At 54.7% G+C, this 21380-nt stretch overlaps 1 protein-coding gene across 1 annotated transcript in view; it reads right to left on the reverse strand.

Moving 5' to 3' along the window:
* BRD3 (bromodomain containing 3) overlaps nucleotides 1-21380 on the reverse strand; it is a 66133-nt gene extending 44753 nt beyond the window's left edge. The window contains exon 1 of the mRNA XM_043566940.1: nucleotides 20399-21380. The gene's annotated coding sequence lies outside the window, so the exon portion shown is untranslated. The remainder of the gene's footprint in view (nucleotides 1-20398) is intronic.

The raw sequence follows: 21380 nt of genomic DNA on the forward strand, positions 1-21380 counted from the left end.
CAAATGGCCTCATTGGTGAATTCCATCAAACGTTTAAAGAATTAACAGCAGTATTTCTCAATCTCTTCCCAAAAATAGAGGAGGGGGGATCACTCCCCTATCATTTATGAGGCCATTATTACCTCGTACCACAGCCAGACAAAGACACCACAAGAAAACTACAGCCCAATATCCCTTGTGGTTACAGGCACAAAAATCCTCAAGAAAATACCAGCAAGCAGCATATTAAAAGGATCACACAACAACTGAGACTTACTCCAGGAATGAAAGAGTAGTTCGACACATCAATATCAATGAATGCAGTACACCACGTTAAAAGAACTGGGGAGAAAAAGATGATCTTGTTATGGGGTGAATTCCAGTTCTTACGTGAGTCATAACCCTCGTTAACTTCAGAATGTGACTGTAGTTGAAGATAGGGGCTTTCAAGAGGTATTTGGGTTAAAATGAGGTCATTAAGGTGGACCCTAACCAAAAATGACAGATGCCATCCTAAGAAGAAAAAATGTGGGCACCAAAGTGCACAGAAAGAATCATCTTTTTTGCAAATGGTGCCGGGACAACTGGATAGCCCCATGCAAGAGAATAAAAATGAACCCCTTCCTCACACCGTATACAAAAATGAACTCCAAATGGATCAAAGGCCTAAAGGTAAAAACTAAAACCACAAAACTCTTAGCAGAGAACATAGGAATAAATCTACAAGACCTTGGATTTGGCCATGAATTATTAGATACTAAGCCCAAACATGAGCAACAAAAGAAAAAACAGATAAATTTGACTTCATCAAAATAAAAAACTTCCAGGGCGCCTGGGTGGCTCAGTCGGTTGGGCGTCCAACTTTGGGCTCAGGTCATGATCTCACGGTCCGTGAGCTTGAGCCCCGGGTAGGGCTCTGTGCTGACAGCTCGGAGCCTGGAGTCTGCTTCTGTTTCTGTGTCTCCCTCTCTCTCTCTCTCTCTCCCTTCCCCATTCACGCTTTGTCTCTCTCTGCCTTTCAAAAATTAATAAATGTTAAAAAAAAAATTAAAAACCTTCATGCATCCAAGAGCACTAAAGAAAGTGAAGAGACAACCCAAAAGAATGAGAGAAAATATCTGCAAATTATGTATTTGATTAGAGTCTAGTATCCAAAATATATGAAGAACTCTTATAACAGCCAAAAGACAAGCAACGCAACTTAAAAACAGGCAAAAGACTTGAACAGATCTTAATTCTTAAGACCTTAAGAAGATTTCATCAACCTTTGTATCTCCAAAGATCTAGAAGTGATCTACAAGCACATGACAAGACGCTTAGCACCATTAGTCATCAAGAATGTAAGTCAAAGCCACAGTGAGAATACCCAGGAGGATAACTATTAAAAAACAAACACAAACACAAACAAAACAAACAAACAAACAAAACCCCGAAAATAACCAGTGCTGGAAAGGATGTGGCGAAATTGGAGCCCTTGTACAGTGGGAGTGGGAAATGGAGCAGACCCTTTGGAAAACAGTTTGGTGGTTTTCCTGGAAAAGGTAAGCACAGAATTGCCATACGACTCAGCAATTCCACTCGCAGGTGGGAACCCAAGAGAACTGCAAACAGGTGTTCGAAGAATTTTACACAGTTTATAGAAGCATCGTTCGTAAGAGCCCCAAAGTGGGAAGAACCCCAATGTCCGTCAAGTGATGAATGATTAATAAAATGTAGGATGTCCGCACGTGGGATAGGAGTCGGCCATAAGAAGGAACCAAGTGCTGACGTCTGTCACAACGTGGATGGGTTCTGAAAAGGATATGCCAGGTGAAAAGAGACCAGGCACGAGATCACATGTTGTAGCATTTCAGTGATGTCGAACGCCCATAGTGGGCAAACCCGTAGAGACAGAAAGCAGATGGGTATTTGCCAGGGGCTGGCGGGAGGGGGTGTGGGGAATGACCGCTCAGTGGGCACGGGGTTTCTTTTTGGGGTGAAGAGTAGTCTTGGATGTGGGCAGCAGCCCCACGTTGCCTTTCCACCTGCAAGAGAGGAGGAGCCCCCAGCCGCCCAGCCCCGGCCACCTCCCTCTGCCTTGCTTACTGTTATCACTTTGGGTGTCTATCTCGCAGAGCTGATATGAACCCCTGCTGATGTCCCAAGAGAGATGGGAGGGGAGGTGGGGGGCGGGGGAGGCAGGACTCTGAGGTCTCTGTGCTCAGCAGGATGACGGCCACTGCTGTCTTCAGGGCAGTCTGCCTTTAAAATTGGAGAGGTATAGGGGAGCCTGGGTGGCTCAGGCGGTGAAGCGTCCGACTTCAGCTCAGGTCACCATCTCGCGGTTTGTGGGTTCGAGCCCCGAGTCGGGCACTGTGCGGACAGCTCAGAGCCTGGAGCCCGCTTCCGATTCTGTGTCTCCCTCTCTCTCTGCCCCTCCCCTGCTCAGGCTCCGTCTCTCTGTCTCTCAAAGGTAAATAAATACTAGAAAAATGTATAAATAATAAATGAAATTGGAGAGGTTCCCACAAAGATAATAGCAGTAGAAGAATTTCAAGCCATTAAAAGGGCACCAGAAAATAAGTTGTCCTCTATCCCCACGCACCTGCGCACCCCACGCTGTGTGCGCGGGGGGTCAAGTGAGGGTTCGCAACAGCGGCCCCTGGGCACCGGCTGTTGAGGCCCAGCACAGGTGATCGCGGAGGGTGTGTGTTTCAGCGTCACGCGGGTCTGGGTTTGAGTCCTAACTGTCCCCTTGTCGTGTGACCTCCAGCTGGATGCTAAACCCCTCTGAGCTTCAGTTTCCTCAGCCGTGAAATGGGGCTGATGAGGAACGTGCACTGCGGGGTCCTGGGGGATGAAGGAGGCGGTGCCTGTGCAGCCAGAGGAGCAGAAGGGCCCCGGTCACAGCCCTGAGACATGAGCTGAGGACTGAACAGGGCAACTGGCAATGGACCCGACAGCGAGGAAGTCCTGAGAGGTGGCAGATGGAGGGGCGGAGCCGTGGGGCTCCCTGCCTCGGGCACAGGCACCCCCGTGCCCCAAATGCCCCATCAGGAACTGGTGTCATGCCCTTGACTCCCAGCAGCACCCTACTCCCCACGTTCAGTCGGCCACCATCTCCTACGGGTCCTGCTTCCTGAATATCACCCCACTGCGTCCACTCCCTGTCTCTTCCTGTAAAACCACAGCAGCCTCCAGCTCCCACAGAGCGGCGGGACGGGACACAGCCCCCCAAGGTCGCGCCACATCTCCAGCATGGCCTGCAGCTCCCACACGCTCCGGCCGATCCCGCATCCTGGCCCTCAGACTCACCAAACGCCTTCCTGCCACAGGGCCTTTGCATAAGCTGTTTATTCTTCCTGCTGGGAACACTCGTCTCCTCTGCCTGGCTTTCCCTGGCTCCTGCTGCTCACTTTTCCTATGTCCCTTCAGGCTCTCAGGGGTCTCCTCCTCAGGGAGCCTGCCTGATCATACCCCCTCTTTTTATCCCTCACACACCTCGCAGGACTCGCCCCCACCGTGGGGCAACAAGTCTTAAGCCGTGTGTCGCTCCCAAGGGCTGTGGCCCCGCGGCTGTATTAATCTCCCCGTCCGTGACTGGTGCTTAGCACAGATGGGCGGGACAAACGACGTGTGGACGGATCCGTTGGGTATGGCTCTCGGCCCGTGGGTTGTGAGTGCGGGGTGAGGCGGGGCGTGGCTCCACGCAGGGCCCTTGCCAAGCGGTGACTGGGAGACACCAGGAGCAAATGAAGTCACTAAGGTGGTACTTGGCCTGTGGCTGCTTTAATCGTGACAGCTGCTCATTTTATTTATCTTTATTTCTTCTTAAGATTTTAGTTTTTTAAGTGATCCCTACACCCAGCGAGGGGCTAGAACTCACAGCCCCAAGATCAGGAGTCTCCCACTTCAGCGACTGGGCCAGCCGGGCACTGCTGAGAGCTGCTCGTTTAAAAAAAAAAATTTTTTTTTATGTTTATTCATTTTTGAAAGACGGAGAGAGACAGAGCACAAGCAGGGGTGGGGCGGAGAGAAAGGGGGACACAGAATCTGAAACAGGCTCCGAGCTGTCAGCATGGAGCCCGACGCAGGGCTTGAACTCATGAACCAGGAGATCATGACCTGGGCCAAAGTCGGACACTCAACCGACTGAGCCCCCCACGCGCCCCGAGCTGCTCATTTTAGAAAGATTTGTAGAGTTCTCTGAGTCAGTGTTTTAAGTCTGGCCCAAACAGCAGGTCATCCCTTTCCTGGAACAGGAAAAGTCCATCTGGAAGTTCTAGTCTATCTACAACTGCCGGGTGAGCCCCTGCATTTTCGGGGGGGTGGGGAGGGCCTGTGACACCAAGTTGACCTTCTCTAAAACACAGAGGGCGAAAATGGTGTGTGATGCTCTTGAGACATCGTCTTCCCAAAAGCCTTGGGGCGAAGCAGAAAGCAGGTGTGGGGGAGGGAAGGCGAAACTGGGGCCGGGGGGGGGGGGGGGCCTGCACACCTGCCACTCCCTTCAGGGCCTCCGTCCCGGGTCCCACCTGTCTGTTCCCTCTGAACCACCTCACATGCGGGACCACAGCGCCCCACCCAGATGGCACGTCCCTCCTCCAGCCCTGCCCCGTCCCTGACCCCGCAGGCACCCGCCCTGCGTTGGGTGCTGCCGCTGTCCCGCCTTACAGACAAGGAAACCGAGGCTGAGAGGACACAGGCGTCCAGAGGGTCAGAGCCAGGACGGGCCAACACCCATGGGCCGAACCGCTAGACTCCCCTGCCTCGTGCCCATATTTCCAAAGTTCTGCACGCAACGCCAGGGGGCCCACAGAGGCCCTGGGGGTGCCGGAACCCCAGGTCAAGAAACGAGTCAGAGGGTGGAGTGGGGAGGGGACCCCCAGAGCTTTGCAGGGCCGGGACAGCACCGCAGAGGGAGCTGCGGCCCTGCTGGCCACCCGGGTGCCAGGCTTCCCCGGCCCCCGCCTGTGCCCAGGGCCATCCAGGGCAACAAAAAGAGTGGCCGAAGGCCGGCGGCTGCCTCTCGCGTGGAGCGCCTCCGTCTGGTCCACGCTGATGAGCCAAAGCCCCCCACCCCATCTCTCTCTGCGGGGGGGGGGGGGGGGGGGGGACAAGGGATGTGCCTGTTCTTTGTTTAAATAAACTTTTTATTTAAGATTGCTCTTAGATTTACAGAAAAGCTGCAGGTAACACAGGGGCTCCCGCAGACCCTTCTCCCAGATTCCCCATCATCACCCCTTGCATCACCAAGGTCAAGGTGCCTGCACAACAAGAAGGCGCCCTCGGCACAGACCGTATGTGGGTTTCGCCAGCGCGTCTGTCCGTCCGTCCGTCCATCCGTCCGTCAGCTTCCTCCTCCTGCTCAGAACCCGACCCGGACGCCACACGCGACCTGTGGTCGTCTCCTCCCATCTGTGACAGCGCGTCAGTCTGCCCCTGCTCCTCGGGAGGAGGGAGGACCAGGGCAGTTGGGAGGGGCAGTGGCCAGGTTATCTCGTAGAATGCCCCCCAGGCTGGGCTGGTCATGTGTCTTCTCACCAGGACTCTGGGATTAGGGGTGTTGGAAAGAAGGCCACAGAGGTGAAGAGCCTTTCCCACCCCATACCATCCCCTCCCTGGGGCCCCGCTGTCCTGGGGGCGGGGGGGGGGGTGGTGTCAGCGGGGAGGTACCTTCGTTACCCGGGTGTCTCCCGGGTGCCACCTTGGCAGATGGGACCCCCCCCCCCCTTTTGAGGAACAGCTGCTTCTGTCTATCCGTGTCACCCCCTGTGTATATCTATTGCATGCTTTGGGTCATAAGCCAACATGAGATGTTTCCCCCCTCAAATCGCCCCAGCTGGGGTGGCTCTTTCAGGTGGGCCCCACGACCCTGTGACACGACCCACCCTTTTGCTATTTCCAGAAGCTTCCTTCACTTTCTGGCGCTGCAACATGCTCAAAAGTTGTCACGCCCACTCTCCGGCTGATCAACTTAACCCCTTGGAAAGTCATTATTGAGCGCCTCCTGTATACGCAGTGCTGCAAGGACACCGGGAATAAAACCAGTGTTCGTAAGACAACTCTCCATCCTTCTGTCTGGCAACGAGCGGTTGGTCAAGCTGCTGCTCTGTCTCTGGCGGGGGCGGGGGCCGGGGGGTTCTGGAGAACACGATGGGAGGAGGGCCCTGGAGAGGGGCAAAGAGACCTAAAACCCTAATTATGGCAGCACCTGTGCAGTTGGAACCGTGCTGAGGTCTATGCAGAAGGAAGTCAGGAGAGTTTAGAGCCCCTTGAGGCTGATGGGGACAGGGACTCTTGGCTCTACACAGACTCTTTGGAGGGAGCCGCCACGGCCATCCTCCGGGGGACCGTGTGGCATGTGACAATGTGCGGGGATCCTTTCCGGAACCCTTCGTCATGCCGCAGGGGTGGAGTTCTAGGACAGAGGAGAGGACTCGAATGCGGGTGTGTCCGAATGGCCCAGGATGGTGATGCTGGTGGAGGGGCGTCACCACGGCGACCAGCCGCCAGCAGGGCCTGGCAGACCCGCCCCGGTCTCCGGGGCCAGACCGGGGAGCCCGGGCCGGCCAGCAGGCTGGCGATCTGTGCTGCTGCGAGCAGCCCCGCCTTGCACCCAGATGTCAACACACATGGCGAATCCAGAGCACAGGGTGAGACGCTCACTCCCTGGAAACGACACGAAGCCTCCAGAGCCTCAGACATTACAGGAACTGTCACTTCCCACCTTCACCAAACTGTGGCGAATGGCGGGAAGGGAGAAGAAGGGGGAGGGATGTATGCACCTATTTATTAACAGTTGGGGAGACTGAGTCAGAGGAGGGCTGCAGGCGGGCCTGAGGACCCCCGGGAAACCTAGCTGCCAGGCTTCAGTGGCCTGAGTCTCCCTCACAAATGCACAGACTGGGCATGCTGGGTCGGGGTGGGTTTGGGCTTTCTGGCTCCTGACCTAAGCCACAGCCAGAACTGAGTGTCCCTCATACCCCGGGGTCATTTCCTCCGGCTTGCTCTCCTCCCGTGGCCTGGAAGCCCACCACCGATATTTGTTGCTACTCATAGAATCTTCTGGACTGAAGGGCTGAGTGTCGGGCAGGGCATCTGGTGGGCACCTGGGGTTCTGCTCCGTCTGCTTTCGACACGGTGGACCCGGAGTGGGGAGGGTGATTTTGGATGCTCCGATGTCCCTGGGGCAAAGATCACGTATGTCCTATGGCTTACGGTGTACCCTCAGCACCCGGCACAGGGCTCAGCACAGAGCAAGCACTTGATTGATACTTGTTGAATACGTGAACACAGCACAGTCTGGGTTTCCGTCTCAGGGAGAAGATTTTGAAAAGTGCTCAACTGACATTCCCTGGGGCAGGAAAACCTCTGATCGTCAGCAGGGTGTGTTGGCTTGTCATCTCCTTCTCCTTGGGAATTTCTCACGGCATCTTGGGTCCACGAACCAGGGGGCTCTGGGCCTGAATCTCAGCTCAGTACTATATCTCTCTGCCCACGTTTTCCTCCTCTGTCAAATGGACATATCTCATTTGTGGATTAAGTAGGATCATGTGGCAGAAACGTTTACCTGGCAAAGTGGAAGCACTCAGTAATGGCTACTTGTATCATGGCCACCAATGATGCTGTGATGTCTCACCTGGACTGTGTATTGGTCTCCTAATTGCCTTTCCTATATTCTGTCCACCCACCCATCCAGCCACCCACCCATCCAGCCACCCACCTATCCATCCATCCACTCACCTATCCACCCATCCATCTAACCATCCACCCATCCGCCCACCCGCCCATCCACCCACCCGCCCATCCACCCACCCGCCCATCCATCCACCCAGCCACCTTTCCATCCACCCATCCATCCATCCATCCATCCATCCATCCACCCATCCACCCACCCACCCATCCACCCACCCACCCATCCACCCACCCACCCATCCACCCACCCACCTATCCATCCATCCACTCACCTATCCACCCATCCATTTAACCATCCACCCATCCGCCCACCCGCCCATCCATCCATCCATCCATCCATCCACCATCTACCCATCCATCTATATGCCCACTCAACTATCCACCCATCCATCCACCCATCCACCCACCTGCCCATCCATCCACCTGCCCATCCATCCACCTGCCCATCCATCCATCCATCCATCCATCCATCCATCCACCCACCCATCTATCCAGCCAGCCAGCCAGCCAGCCAGCCAGCCACCCTTCCAACCAACCACCCATCCAGCCACCCATCCAGCCAGCCACCCTTCCAACCAACCACCCATCCAGCCACCCATCCAGCCAGCCACCCACCTATCCATCCATCCATCCAGCCAGCCACCCTTCCGTCCACCCACCCATCCACCCACCCATCCATCCTTCCACCCACCCATCCACCCACCCATCCATCCTTCCACCCACCCATCCACCCACCCTCCCAGCCACCCGCCCATCCACCCGCCCATCCACCCAGCCACCCATCCATCCATCCATCCATCCATCCATCCACCCACCTGCCCATCCATCCATCCATCCATCCATCCATCCATCCACCCACCCACCCACTTATCCATCCATCCATCCAGCCAGCCAGCCAGCCAGCCACCCACCCATCCACCCACCCACCCATCCTTCCACCCGCTCATCCACCCACCCACCCATCCATCCACCCAGCCACCCTTCCATCCACCCACCCAGCCACCCACCCACCCATCCATCCACTCACCTATCCACCCACCCACCTATCCATCCATTCAGCCAGCCAGCCAGCCAGCCACCCACCCACCCATCCACCCACCCATCCACCCACCCATCCATCTATCCAGCCAGCCAGCCAGCCACTCTTCCATCTGCCCACCCACCCATCCACCCATCCACCCGCCCATCTATCCATCCATCCACTCACCTCTCCATCCATCCATCCATCCATCCATCCATCCATCCATCCAACATTGATTAACTACAACATGCAGGCATTGGGATGTTGGGAAGTCCTGAGCCCATTTCTACTTATATCTGTCTAAAGCAGACTCAAGGTATACCATTTCCTAGTTCAAGGTGAACCAGCAGCATTTCTGGAAGGCTACTTGGTGGTATTTACCCAACTTAAATGACTTCTGTTTCTGGGAAGATGAAGCAGAGACCTACTTCTCTACATTCCTTCTGCTAAGGACAACTAAGAATCCTGAACTTTATATGAATAACATAAGAAGACTCTGAAAAGCAGAGAGAAGGCTGCTGGGGCTCTCTGGCCCCAAGGAACGCCATGGTGTGAAGTTCCCCAGGTTTCCCTTGTGCCTCCTGTATCGTAGTTGCAAAGCCAGCAACCTCGAAACATACAATGGGCATAGACACAAAAGCCCAACGAAAGCCTGCTCTCTTGAGCCACAGGACCGGAAAAGGGGCAGCTTAGCAGGAGAGACATTTTTCAGACAATAATCACTCTTCTCCAGCCCAACACCACTGAAAACACTGTGGCACCGCCCTGTCCCGGCCAGCAAAGGCCAATAAGGGAGCTACCTTCGACCCTCACCGGGCTGTACTGGGGCACCGCACCTCCACACCCTTTGCTGGTTTATGTCAGAGAAGGACGTTAGGGAGCCAGGAGTTTCATTCTGCTGGCTGGTAACCCATTCCCCCAACCGCTGCAGTGCGTGTGGAGGCCCTGTGGGGAGCAAGACCAAGACCCTCCTCCCTCCTCCAGCCAGGGAGGCATCAGTCGAAGCCCACCCGGGAGCTGGAACTCTGCCGCCTGATACGAACAAAGAGCGCCCCCGTCAGGTGGGGGCTGGGCCTCTCCCCCCACCTGGCAGCAACAGGGACGTGGCACCCCTCATCCCAGCCCCTTGTCAGAGCAGAGTCAGAGGAGGTCAGCTAAAATGGGTTCCAATAAGACCCAGAGCCTCACAACATAATACCCAAAATGTCCAGGTTTTGATTCACCTTCCCCCCAAACAAAAACAAACAACCAGACAAAAACAAAAAAAAACCCAAAAAACAACAACAACAAAAAAACAGCAGTCATACTTAGAGCCAGGAAGATCCCAGAGTGAAAAAAGACAATAGATGTCAACATGGAAATGACAGAGCGGTCTCTGAAGGATGTGACAAAGGTTTTATTTGATTTTATTATTTATTTTATTTTAGAGCATGAGAGAGAGCACGAGTGGGAGAGAGGGGCAGAGGGAGAAAGAGAATCTTATGCAAGCTCCATTCTCAGCATGGAGCCCGACGTGGGGCTTGATCCCACGCCCCTGGGCTCATGATCTGAGCCAAAATCAAGAGTCAGATGCTCAACTGGCTGAGACCCCCAGGCGCCCCAATGTGACAAAGATTTTAAAGCATTCATCATAAAAAAGCTTTTGTGTTGGGGCGCCTGGGTGGCGCAGTCGGCTGAGCGTCCGACTTCAGCCAGGTCACCATCTCGCCGTCCGTGAGTTCGAGCCCCGCGTCGGGCTCTGGGCTGATGGCTCAGAGCCTGGAGCCTGCTTCCGATTCTGTGTCTCCCTCTCTCTCTGCCCCTCGCCCGTTCATGCTCTGTCTCTCTCTGTCCCAAAAATAAATAAATGTTGGAAAAAAAATTAAAAAAAAAAAAGCTTTTGTGAACATACTCAAAACAAGTGAGCAACTAGAAAGTCTCAGCAAAGAAAGAGAATATATAAAGAACCAAATGGAAATTTCAGAGCTGAAAAATACAAGAACTGAAATTTAAAAACTCAATGGATGAGGGGCACCTGGGTGGCTCAGTCGGTTAAGCGTTCGACTTCAGCTCAGGTCATGATCTCTCGGTCCGTGAGTTCAAGCCCCGCGTCGGGCTCTGTGCTGACAGCTCGGGGCCTGGAGCCTGTTTCAGATTCTGTGTCTCCCTCTCTCTCTGACCCTCCCCCGTTCATGCTCTGTCTCTCTCTGTCTCAAAAATAAATAAACTTTAAAAAAAATTGAAAAAAATTTAAAAATAAAAACTCAACGGGATGGGCTCAGACTCATCACGATGAAGAGGAGAGAAGAAAGAATGATGAATCAGAAGATAGAACATCTGGTGGCACCTGGGTGACTCAGTCGGTTAAGCGTCTGACTCTTGGTTTCGGCTCAGATCATGATCTTCTGGTTTTGTGGGTTCGAGCCCTATGTCGGGCTCCGTGCTGGCAGTGAGGAGACTGCTGGGGATTCTCTTTTGCTCTCCCTCTTTCTCTGCCCCTCCCCTGCTCATGCTCGCACTCTCTCTCTTTCAAAATTATTTATTTTTTGGGTCTCAGGGACCCGTGAGACTCTCACAGAGGATCTAACATTTGTGACGCTGGCTGGATTCCCAGAAGGGCAGAGCGTAAAAAAGTACTCAAAGAAAAAAAATGGCTGAAAACTCTCCAAATCTGGCAAAAGGTACAGACCTGCCTATGGACTCAAGAGGCTGAGCGAACCTCGAATAGTTTAAACTTGAAGCAATGCACACCAAGACGCATCACAAACTGCCAACCACTAAACGCCAAGAGAGAAATCTTGAGAACGGTAAGAAAGAAACATCCTTTATCAAAAACTATTGAGAAAAAAAATAAATAACAGCAGATTTCTCGTTGGGAACTATGGAGGCCTCAAGGGAGTGGAATAACATTTTTCATGCGCTAGAAGACAAAGCTGTCTGGGGCGCCTGGGTGGCTCAGTCAGTTGAGCGTCCGACTTTGGCTCAGGTCGTAATCTTGCACTCCGTGAGTCCGAGCCCCATGTCGGGCTCTGTGCTGACCACTCGGAGCCCGGGGCCTGCTTTGGATTCTGTTCCTCCCCCACTCATTCTCTGTCTCTCAAAAATAAATAAACATCAGCAAAAACGATATTTAACGAAAATAAGAGAAAAAGCTGTCAATTTGGCAAACATATCCATCAAGAAGGATAAAGACTTTCTCAGATGCAGGAAAGGAAACCATTCATGGCCAGCAGAACTGCTTAAGAGAAGTTCTCGGGCAAGAGGGAAATTTGGAATGTCAGGAATGACAGAAGAACAATAGACATTGTAAATATTTAGGTAAATAGACTGTTTTTCCCTTTTAATTTTTAAGAGATGTGTGTGATGGCTGAAAGAAGAAAACACTGCACTGTCTAGTGGGATATTCAGTGTCTTTGGTTCCGATTCACGTGACAACTATAAATAAAGAGATGGAGGCAAAGGGACCAAAGTGCTGGTGAGGTCTAAAATATTGACATGCTGTGGACTGTGAAGTAAACTTAGAAATATACTTATTTTAGTCCCTAAACAATCTACTAAAAAACTCTACACCCAGGGGCGCCTGGGTGGCTCAGTGTCTAAGTCTTGATTTTAGTTTGGGTCACGATCCCAGGGTCGTGGGATCGAGCCCCACACCAGGCTCTGTGCTGAGCATGGATCCTGCTTGAGCTTCTCCCTCTCTCTCTCTCTCTCTCTCTCTGCCCCTCCCCCACTCAAGCGTGCTCTCTCTCTCTCTCTCTCTCTCTCTCTCTCTCAGAAAACAAAACAAAACAAAAAACTACACACACAAAACACATAGTCAAAATCCCCAATAGATAAATTACAATGGATCATTAAGAAGTATTCAAATAAGTTTTTAAGGCATGAAAAGGTAGAGGTAAAAGAAAAAAAACAAATAGAAAACAAATAATAAAACAATAGACCCAAATGCAGACATGCCAATAATTATATTACATGTAAATGGCTTCCCTAGACTTGGTAAGAAAATATTTTACACTTATAAATTAGTTAAGGGGGTCGTAACCATGTTAAGTGTTCTGTACACAACAAAATAAAACATAAACAGCCTACACACAGTAAAGGGAAAAGATGACTTGTCAAAATGGATTAAAATCCATGACCCAACAATAGGCTGTCTATAGCAAGCTTCAATTATGACAGAGGTGGGTTAAAAATCAAGGGAGAGAAACTGATATACAAATACTAGTCGAGGAGGCTGGCATGGCCGGATTAATATCAAAGCAGGTGCCAGAGCAGAGAAAACTACCAGGGACCAAGAGGGACATTACATACAGATTAAAGTGTCGATTCACCAAGAGGCCGTAGCAATCGTAGACGTCTACGCACTTAACAGCGGACTTTTATTTTTTTATTTTTTTATTTTTTTATTTTTTTTTCAACGTTTTTTTTTTTTTAATTTATTTTGGGGACAGAGAGAGACAGAGCATGAACGGGGGAGGGGCAGAGAGAGAGGGAGACACAGAATCGGAAACAGGCTCCAGGCTCCGAGCCATCAGCCCAGAGCCCGACGTGGGGCTCGAACTCACGGACCGCGAGATAGTGACCTGGCTGAAGTCGGACGCTTAACCGACTGCGCCACCCAGGCGCCCCAACAGCGGACTTTTAGAGTGCACGGTCAAAAGTGTTTGAGCCAAGGGGGTCCTGGGTGGCTCAGCCAGTTGGGCGTCCGACTTCGGCTCAGGTCATGATCTCATGATTCGTGGGTTCAAGCCCCGTGTCGGGCTCTGTGCTGACAGCTCAGGGCCCGGAACCTGCTTCAGATTCTGTGTCCTGCTCTCTCTCTGCCCCTCCCCCGCTCATGCCAGGTCTCTCAAAAATGAATAAACGTTAAAAAAAAATTTTTTTTTAAAAAGTGGTTGAGCCTTAACCAATGCCTCACCCCTACTACAAACACGAACTCGACCTGGATGGCCGATCTGATTGCGAAAATGTAAGACAAGGACTCTTTCGGAAGAAAATCTTTGTGACCATGTGGATTAGGCAGACGGTTAGATATGACGCCAGACGCACAATTAATAAGAGAAAAGAAGTCCTAGAGGGAACTTCATCAAAGCAAAAGCAGCTTTGCTTTGTGAAAGACCCGGCCGGGCGAATAAGGACGAGACCCGGACTGGCAGAGAACATTTGCAAATTACACGTCCCACAAAGGACGGTGTCCACCCTCTGGAAGTAACTCTCGCTACTCAACAATGGGAAGCCAAGCCATGTAAAAATAAGCAAAATGTTTAAACAGACACTTCACCAGAGAAGGTACAGAGAAAGGCACATCATTAGCCACAGAGAAATGCAAGTCAAAGCCACAGTTGGATACCCAAAACAATTGGGTGAGCAGGGGCTCACACAGATATTTACACACCCAAGGTCACAGTGTGTAAACAGATATTTACACACCCAAGGTCACAGTGTGTAAACAGATATTTACACACCCAAGTACACACAGGCTCTCTTGTTCACGGGAGCCAAAAGACGAAAATAACTCCGCTGCCCGTCAGTAGCTGCCTTACAGAATGTGGAAGACCCATGCAACGGAACTCTATTCATCCACTGACAGGAGCGGAGTCCTAGCGCCTGCTAGAGCGCGGACGAACCTTGAAGACATCGTGCTAACAAGCCAGACACGCGGGGACAAATGCCGTACGATTCCGTTTATGCGAAATGCCCAGAATGGGCAGATCCATCGAGAAGGAGGAGAGGGGTTATCCGGGGCAGGGGCGTGGGGGGGAGCGGGGGGTAGGAAGTTTGTGTTTAGCGAGTAGAGTTTAAGATGCTGTCTCAGGTCACGATCTCGCGGTCCGTGAGTTCGAGCCCCGCGTCGGGCTCTGGGCTGACGGCTCAGAGCCTGGAGCCTGCTTCCGATTCTGTGTCTCCCTCTCTCTCTGCCCCTCCCCCGTTCATGCTCTGTCTCTCTCTGTCTCAAAAATAAATAAATGTTAAAAAAAATTAAAAAAAATTTTTTAAGATGCTGAAAGGGTCCTGGAAATGGACAGCGGGGACGGCCGCATGCCCACGTGCTGATTGTATTTAATGCCACTAAATCGTATATTTAAAAAGGGGCTAAAAGGGTCGCTTTTATGGCGTGTGTATTTGGCCACGGTAAGACTGTGGGCAGCAAATCCACAATGAGAGGCCACTGCGTGTTGATTAGAAGGGGAGGGGACGGGAGAGCCTGACCGGGCCGGGTTCTGGTGAGGATCAGAGCCGCCGGGGCTCCCACACACCGCTGGCGGGACACCAAAACGGGGCAGCCGCTCACTCTGCAAGACCGTGCTGCCAAGAGATCCAGCAAAATCCGACTCCCACGTACTGACTGGAGAGAGGCGGAGGTTCATGTTCACCCAAAAGCTTGTATACCAACGTGCATAGCGGCCCTGTTCATCATCGCTTCAGACTGGAAACAACTCAAAGGTCCTTGAGTGAGCACACCGGTAAAGGTGGGCCATACGGGCACCACTCGACAGTGACGAAGGACAAGCCGGACACACAACCACGTCGGTGACGCTCAGAGGCATCGTGCTGTCCGGGGGAAACCAGTCTCAAAGGTCACACCCTGTGTGATCCCATTTAGAGGCCATCCTGGAAGAGGCAGAACCCTGGGGACACGGAACGGGTTGGTGACGGCCGGGGATGGGGGAGTCAGGACTGCAAAGGGGCGACGGGAGGGAATCTCGGGGTTTGGAATTCGACAGTCCTGGTGACACAGGTGTATCCGTGTGCACAACTCTCAGAACTGTGTGGCCTCCCACATTCAATTGTATGACAGATTTACGAAGAAAAAAAAGAGATTGTGGACACCTGTACCTTCTGGGTGCTTCCTGGGTTCCAGGCCTGGCACTAAGTGCTCCGTGTTATTGCGTAAGAATCCTTGGAACACCAGACAAGTCGGTCTGACCATTCCCATTTTATGGATGAGGAAACTGAGGTGTCAGGACGTGCCTGGGCGTGTCTGACTGTGAAACTCACGCTTCCAGCCACTGCGCAGTTCCGAGCCTCTAACGATCAACTACTGTGTTCACACTGTGATTCCGCACGTTGAGAGCTGGGTGTGGGCAGCAGGACTCACTTGATGGAGGCTTCATGGAGCCTGGGAAGATGCCCGAAGCCCCGCCAGGGGCCTCTCCGAGTGTGGACTCGGACACCAGACAGATCATCAGGGGGAGGCCCAAAGCGGAAATGCCAAGGGATGGACGGACACGCATCCCGGGACAGCCGGAGCCATCTGGACGCCGGGCCGGGAGAGCGGCTTCCTAGCCCCACGGGGCTGCCACGGGCCCTGCCGACGGGGCAGCCCCGAGCCAGGGCCCTCCCCACCCCCAGAGCATCGAGGAGGGGAGTGCTGGCCAGAGGAAGCCTCCTGCAGGCTCGCCATGGGGCAGGGGACCTGGGAGCGCTGGAGAGAGTGACGCTCCGTGGGGTGGCCGGGGGGACCCCGGGCCCGGCTGAGATCTCAGCCAAGGGGAGAGAGAGCAGTCACATCAGGACTAGACATAGGACCCTCCAGATGGCCAGTTAGAGTCGAGGCCCAGATACACTGGGGGCCCTTGGGATTCCGCCCTGCCGTCCGAGAGGCCCTTTGCCCAGTGAGGAGCCCAGCGGCCGAGGGCCTCCAGTAGCTGCTTTCACGAGGGCGTCCTCTGCCCTCGCCAGCCTCCTGCTGTTCCTTCACCCACCAGCATCTGCCTGGGCCACCGGGGGCGGGGACCCTGTGCTCTGAGATCAAACTCCTCCTCACTCAGGACCTGCTGGAAGCTGCCGATCCCCGATCCCCGATCCCCGGGAGTAGGCCCACCCCCTCCCAGCAGCTCCTAATGGGGGTCGGACTATATGCTGCAGACCCATGATGCCTTTGCCACCACAAACAGCCCTCCGAGGCGGGTCTGTCCCCACGTCAGCACCATTTTTCGGGGGAGGCAGCAGAACCCAGTGTCTGGGCCACTCCGAGAGACCCAGCCAGCCTTGGGGACCGCGTGCAGTCTGAGCCCAGAGCCCTGCTCTTGACCCGGTTTCTGCTGCTGCCCCAGAAGTTTGGTTTCCTTCATCCTCTGGGCCGTCATCGGGACCTTCTGCAAGCTTGGTGCTCCCCTCGCCGTGGGGTGCTGGGGGCTCGCCTCCCCGCCCACCGAGCTGTCTCCAGGCCTCAGGCAGCAGGAGGCTCTGAGCATCTCCGGCCTCCCTGGTCTGCCTCTGAAGATCATGCTCTCCCGCAGCTTGCTGGCTGGGCTCCCCTCACCCCTCCCAGCCTGTCTTCCATGCTCCCCCAGCCTCCTCCCATTTGCTTCCCCCCGACCCCAACCATTGGCCTTTGTTTATGTGGCCTGTTCTTCTGCCCCCAAATGCCTGCATCCTGCTTTGGGGGCAGCCCCTGCATTTGGGGTGCCTCCAGTCAAACGGCATCTGGGAAGGCCTCTTTGACTTTCTATCAACCCACCAGCAGGGCTGCCTGTCCCCCTAGACAGAGAGCTCCCAGAGGGTGGGGACCACGTGGGGCCAGCCTCCTATCCACATCTCCCGGCAGCACCAGGGGTGGTTGGGGGGGGGGGGGAGTGAGGGCCAGGTAACCGGCTTGACATGAGAGAACAATTGTGACAGCTCAGCTGAATCCAGCGTCCCTCTCCCACCGTGGGCGTGAGCGAGACCCACGCTTATTTGCTTTAGTGACAAAGGCGGGACACCGGTTGGACGAATTTGGGCAACATACAAGCAAGGTTGACGGCGCCCCCCGCGGTCCCTCCCCCTGGGTGCCCCGTGATAGTTTCTGTGTCCTCCAGAGCCTCTGCTCTAAGATTCTTTCTCTTTCTCCCCACACGTAGCTTTGTTTTACAAAAATTCTGTCATCCGGTGCACGGTCTTTCCTTGCTTTTTTCTCTCTCAAAATGCCATGACCGCCCCCACCCCCACCCCCAGCACGGCCTCCCCAGCTACCTCATTCATTTGGTGGCTGCAGAATGTTCCAGCATCCGATGGAGCATGACTGACTCACCTCTTCCCCTCGGGGTGGGCATTTAAGTTGTCTCCAATTATTTCATCCTTATAAATAACGTTGCCGTGGACATTCTGTCACAGCCTTGTGCCGCCTGCAGTGGTTTGGGGGGGGGGCGGGGGCGGTCCCTGGGAGGGATTACTGCAGGGTCTGTGTGCTCTAAACGGGCACTGGGGTCTGTCTTCCGTTTCGGTTTTAGGGAGCACTGCTCCTACCCTTTCAATGACCTCCTCCATGCTCACAGTCCCTCCCACTTCGGTCCCCGACAGCTTTAACATGAGACCCCGAGATCGACAGGGAATCTAAGTCTGGGGCTGGAACTCTCCAGAACCATCCACCCCCCACCTCCTCTGACCCAGACAACCCAACAGCCCCAATTTGAAGCCTGCCCCCTGCTTCCCAAAGTAGAAGCACAGAGGGCAGGGACCTGCCCCAGCTGCCTGCGGGCTCTGGAAACAACAGGGATCGGGGCCTCCGATTCCGTCCCCCAAGGTGGGGCTCATGCAGGAAGACAGCTGCCAGCTGCGTTACCCCAGGCCTCCAGGCTGCCTTGGAGAAGACCGGCCTTCATTCCCTTCAGTTCCGTAGCTTGGGGGGTTGGGGGAGGGTCTATTTAAAGACCCCGGAGGGAAGGGGTGGGCAGACAGAGGGGCCACAGAGGCTCTTTGGGGGAGCCAGGGACAGAGGGAGCCAGCCTGCAGCTGGTGGGGAGAGCAGCTGGGCGCCACTCGGACTTTGGGACTTTGGCCCTTGGCGTTTCCCGCCCCCCCCCCCCCATGCCAGCTTTTCTATTTTAGGCGGCTGGCTCCTCCTCGTTGCAGCCAGCCCGGGAAACCCAGAAAGGTGGGTGCTGGGGGGCCGGGCCCCTATGCACTCGCGCTCACCCCATAGGCTTCGGGGCGCAGGTGAGGGCCGCACCCCAACGGCGGCGGGGCTCCTGGACCTTATCCCACAGAAGTGTTCGTGGTCACCAGGCCCCGGGGACAGCCCAAAGGGGCAGCCAGCACTCTGAGCGCCAGGGGAAGGCACTGGAGAGTGCTTGGTGGGGCCAGGAGCCATAGCTGTCGGCGGGGAGACGCAGCCTGAAAGCTGCTGGTTTACTGGCATCCGTGGGAGCAGCGTCCGCAGAGGGGAAGGGCCCCCGCGGGTCGGTACGCTGTACCGGGTGGGCTCTGGGGGCGGGACGAGCGGGGTCCAGCCCCAGCTCTGTCATTTCCCCGCAGCGTGGCCTGGGGCAAGGCAGGGGCCCCCCTGAACCTCCATTTTTTTCCTCATCTGTAAGATCAGAATAGCTCATGACCATGTTTGGGAATTCACAAGGCTGTATTTGACGTCCTTAGACGAGGGGACGGCACACAGTAGGCGCTCAGTAAGAACAGCTGCGGGGGTTTTAATAACATGGACAAATGGAAACAGTTGGACGTGACAGGGGAGTGCGGGGGGGAGCACTAGCGGCCCCATTTACATTCCTGGAAAATGACCCGGTAAACCGCTGGTGCAGAATACCCCCCCACCACCCCCCCATTCCAGAGCCTTGGAAAACCCCGTTCGTTTCGTCTCCTGATTTCCATGTGGCCGCTCAGGTCACAGGAGCTGCTTTTTTTCTCACTCGTCGGGACCCTTCTCTAACCAAGGGGATTAGCCCAGCGGAGGTGGGGAGGGGATTTGCAGACCGGAACAGGTGGGGCCTGGCATTGGAAGTCTGAGCCGCATTCCGGGGATTCCTGCTAGATGACCCGCCCAGCCTGGCCTGGGGGGGTGCCCTGGACTGGTGCCCTGCACCCAGCACCACCTGGAGGGGGCCCTCCCCAGAGACATCCAGGCCTGGAGGAGGGTGGAAGCTGAGAGCAGACAGATTTAGTTGTGGGGGCTTTGGGGCAAGGTAGGTTAGGCTTAAATCCAACAGGAAGTGAAAGTGAATATTCCAGGATTCATTCGTTCAGAGGGTCTTTATTGGGTACCTACTGAGTGCCCCTCCCAACAGGCACTGCGGCCCTAACGGGTTCTCCCTGCTCCCATGACCCCATATGAGGGCGGTGGAAAAGTGAATGGACTCTGACGAGGGCCACGGTGCTGGTAGGCACAGGAAGGGACAGAATGTGGATTGAGCCTAGTGTTCTCGAGGGAGGGACAGTGCAGGGGACCGTCCTGGCTTCCGTGGGACAGGGGGCTGCCGGGAACGGGGGCTTTCAGTTCTAAACTCAGACAGGGCCAGGCAAACTGGGCTCTCGGTCACCCTTGGGAGGGTGACACCAAGAGGGGAGGTGATGCGGGGGACACGAGGCCGAGGTGCTTAATAGCATGGAGGAGAGAGGAGGGAGTGAAGGACGGATGTCCAGGAGGTGCAGCCTGGGCAAAGGCCGAAGGAGGAGGGAATGTGACATCAGGACCCGGTCTGACCTGCTCCCTCTGTACCTGGGAAGTAGACTGGGGAGGGACAGAAGGATGCTAGCACGTCATTCTCCTGGGAGGGAGAGAAGGATTGTAGGATGAGAAACGGCTTTCCGGACACTGGGGTTGGGAGTGGATTTTCAGACTCAGGTCAGCTGAAGGCCCACCGGCACCCACGGGATGGTGGGCAAAACACCTGTCCTGATGGACCACGGGCAGGGACGGGGGAAAAGAGAGGAGAGCCCAAGGAGGGGAAATAGGGACAGAAGTCTCCCAAACCAGCTGCCCTGGGATAGTTACCTGGGGGGAAGGGAATTAACACAAACCCCACTGACCTGGGCTGGCGGGAGCCTTGGGGGTCTCCAGGCAGTGACAGCGACTCCCTGGAAAATGGTGGCCCAGCAGAGGTGGGCCGTCTAGTCTGGAAAGCTGGCGAACAGTTCCTGGAAGCCCTGTGTGCCTCTTCTTCTGCAACCCTCCCTCATCAACTGCCATCGGAATCCAGAGCCCTGGGCTTGGCCATTAAAGGGCCAGCACTTCCATCCCCCACCCGCCCCCCAGCCCTCTGGGGGCTACACAGAGCGTCTCGGCATCCCTGCCACGCGGTCTGTTCCTTTGCCACCTCCCGGCAAGCCCTGCGGATTTGGCACTGCACTGTTCCTGGTGAAATACTTATCACCGGGTGACCAAATACGGTCTTTCAAGTCCTAGAAGAAGGTGACGTTCTTAGTTTCGGCTCTGCCACTGTCACAGAGCCTTGCTGACTGCTTCTGTGGACACAAGTTGCTGTCTCTTCTTTTAAGACCCTCGGTGCTTGCTTCTCCCTCATTCACTCATCCATCCACCCAGCGTTCATCTGTGTATCCTTCCATCCTTCGTCCATCCATCCATCCATCCATCCACCTGCCATTGTGTATCGTGTCGTCTGCCGGTTGGGAGTTTGGGCTCTGCCTGGGGCCAGTACTGAATTCCACGGTGGTGCCCGTGGGCACTTGGGCGACTTCTCAACCCGAGACTCAGTTTCCTCATTGTGAAAAAGAATAAAGGCGCCCACTGCACAGGCTTGTTGTGAAGGTGCGGGAAATACCATGCGACAAGCTTACCAGAGAATGGAGCCCCCAGGCGCTCCCCCTCTCTTCCTCCTCTCCCCCAGTGCCACCTGCCATGAGTGCTGTGAGGAGCCTGGTGGAGGGACCTGGGCGAGTGGGGAGGGTGCCCAGACAGGTTCAAACTCTCAGGTTGATGAGATAGCCTTGAGAAATGTTGTCTCTTACAAGCATTGTTCACGGAAACAGGTTCATTTACCAATTAGCTGCC

Source organism: Prionailurus bengalensis, chromosome D4, assembly GCF_016509475.1.
Source record: "Prionailurus bengalensis isolate Pbe53 chromosome D4, Fcat_Pben_1.1_paternal_pri, whole genome shotgun sequence".
Lineage (NCBI taxonomy): Eukaryota > Metazoa > Chordata > Mammalia > Carnivora > Felidae > Prionailurus > Prionailurus bengalensis.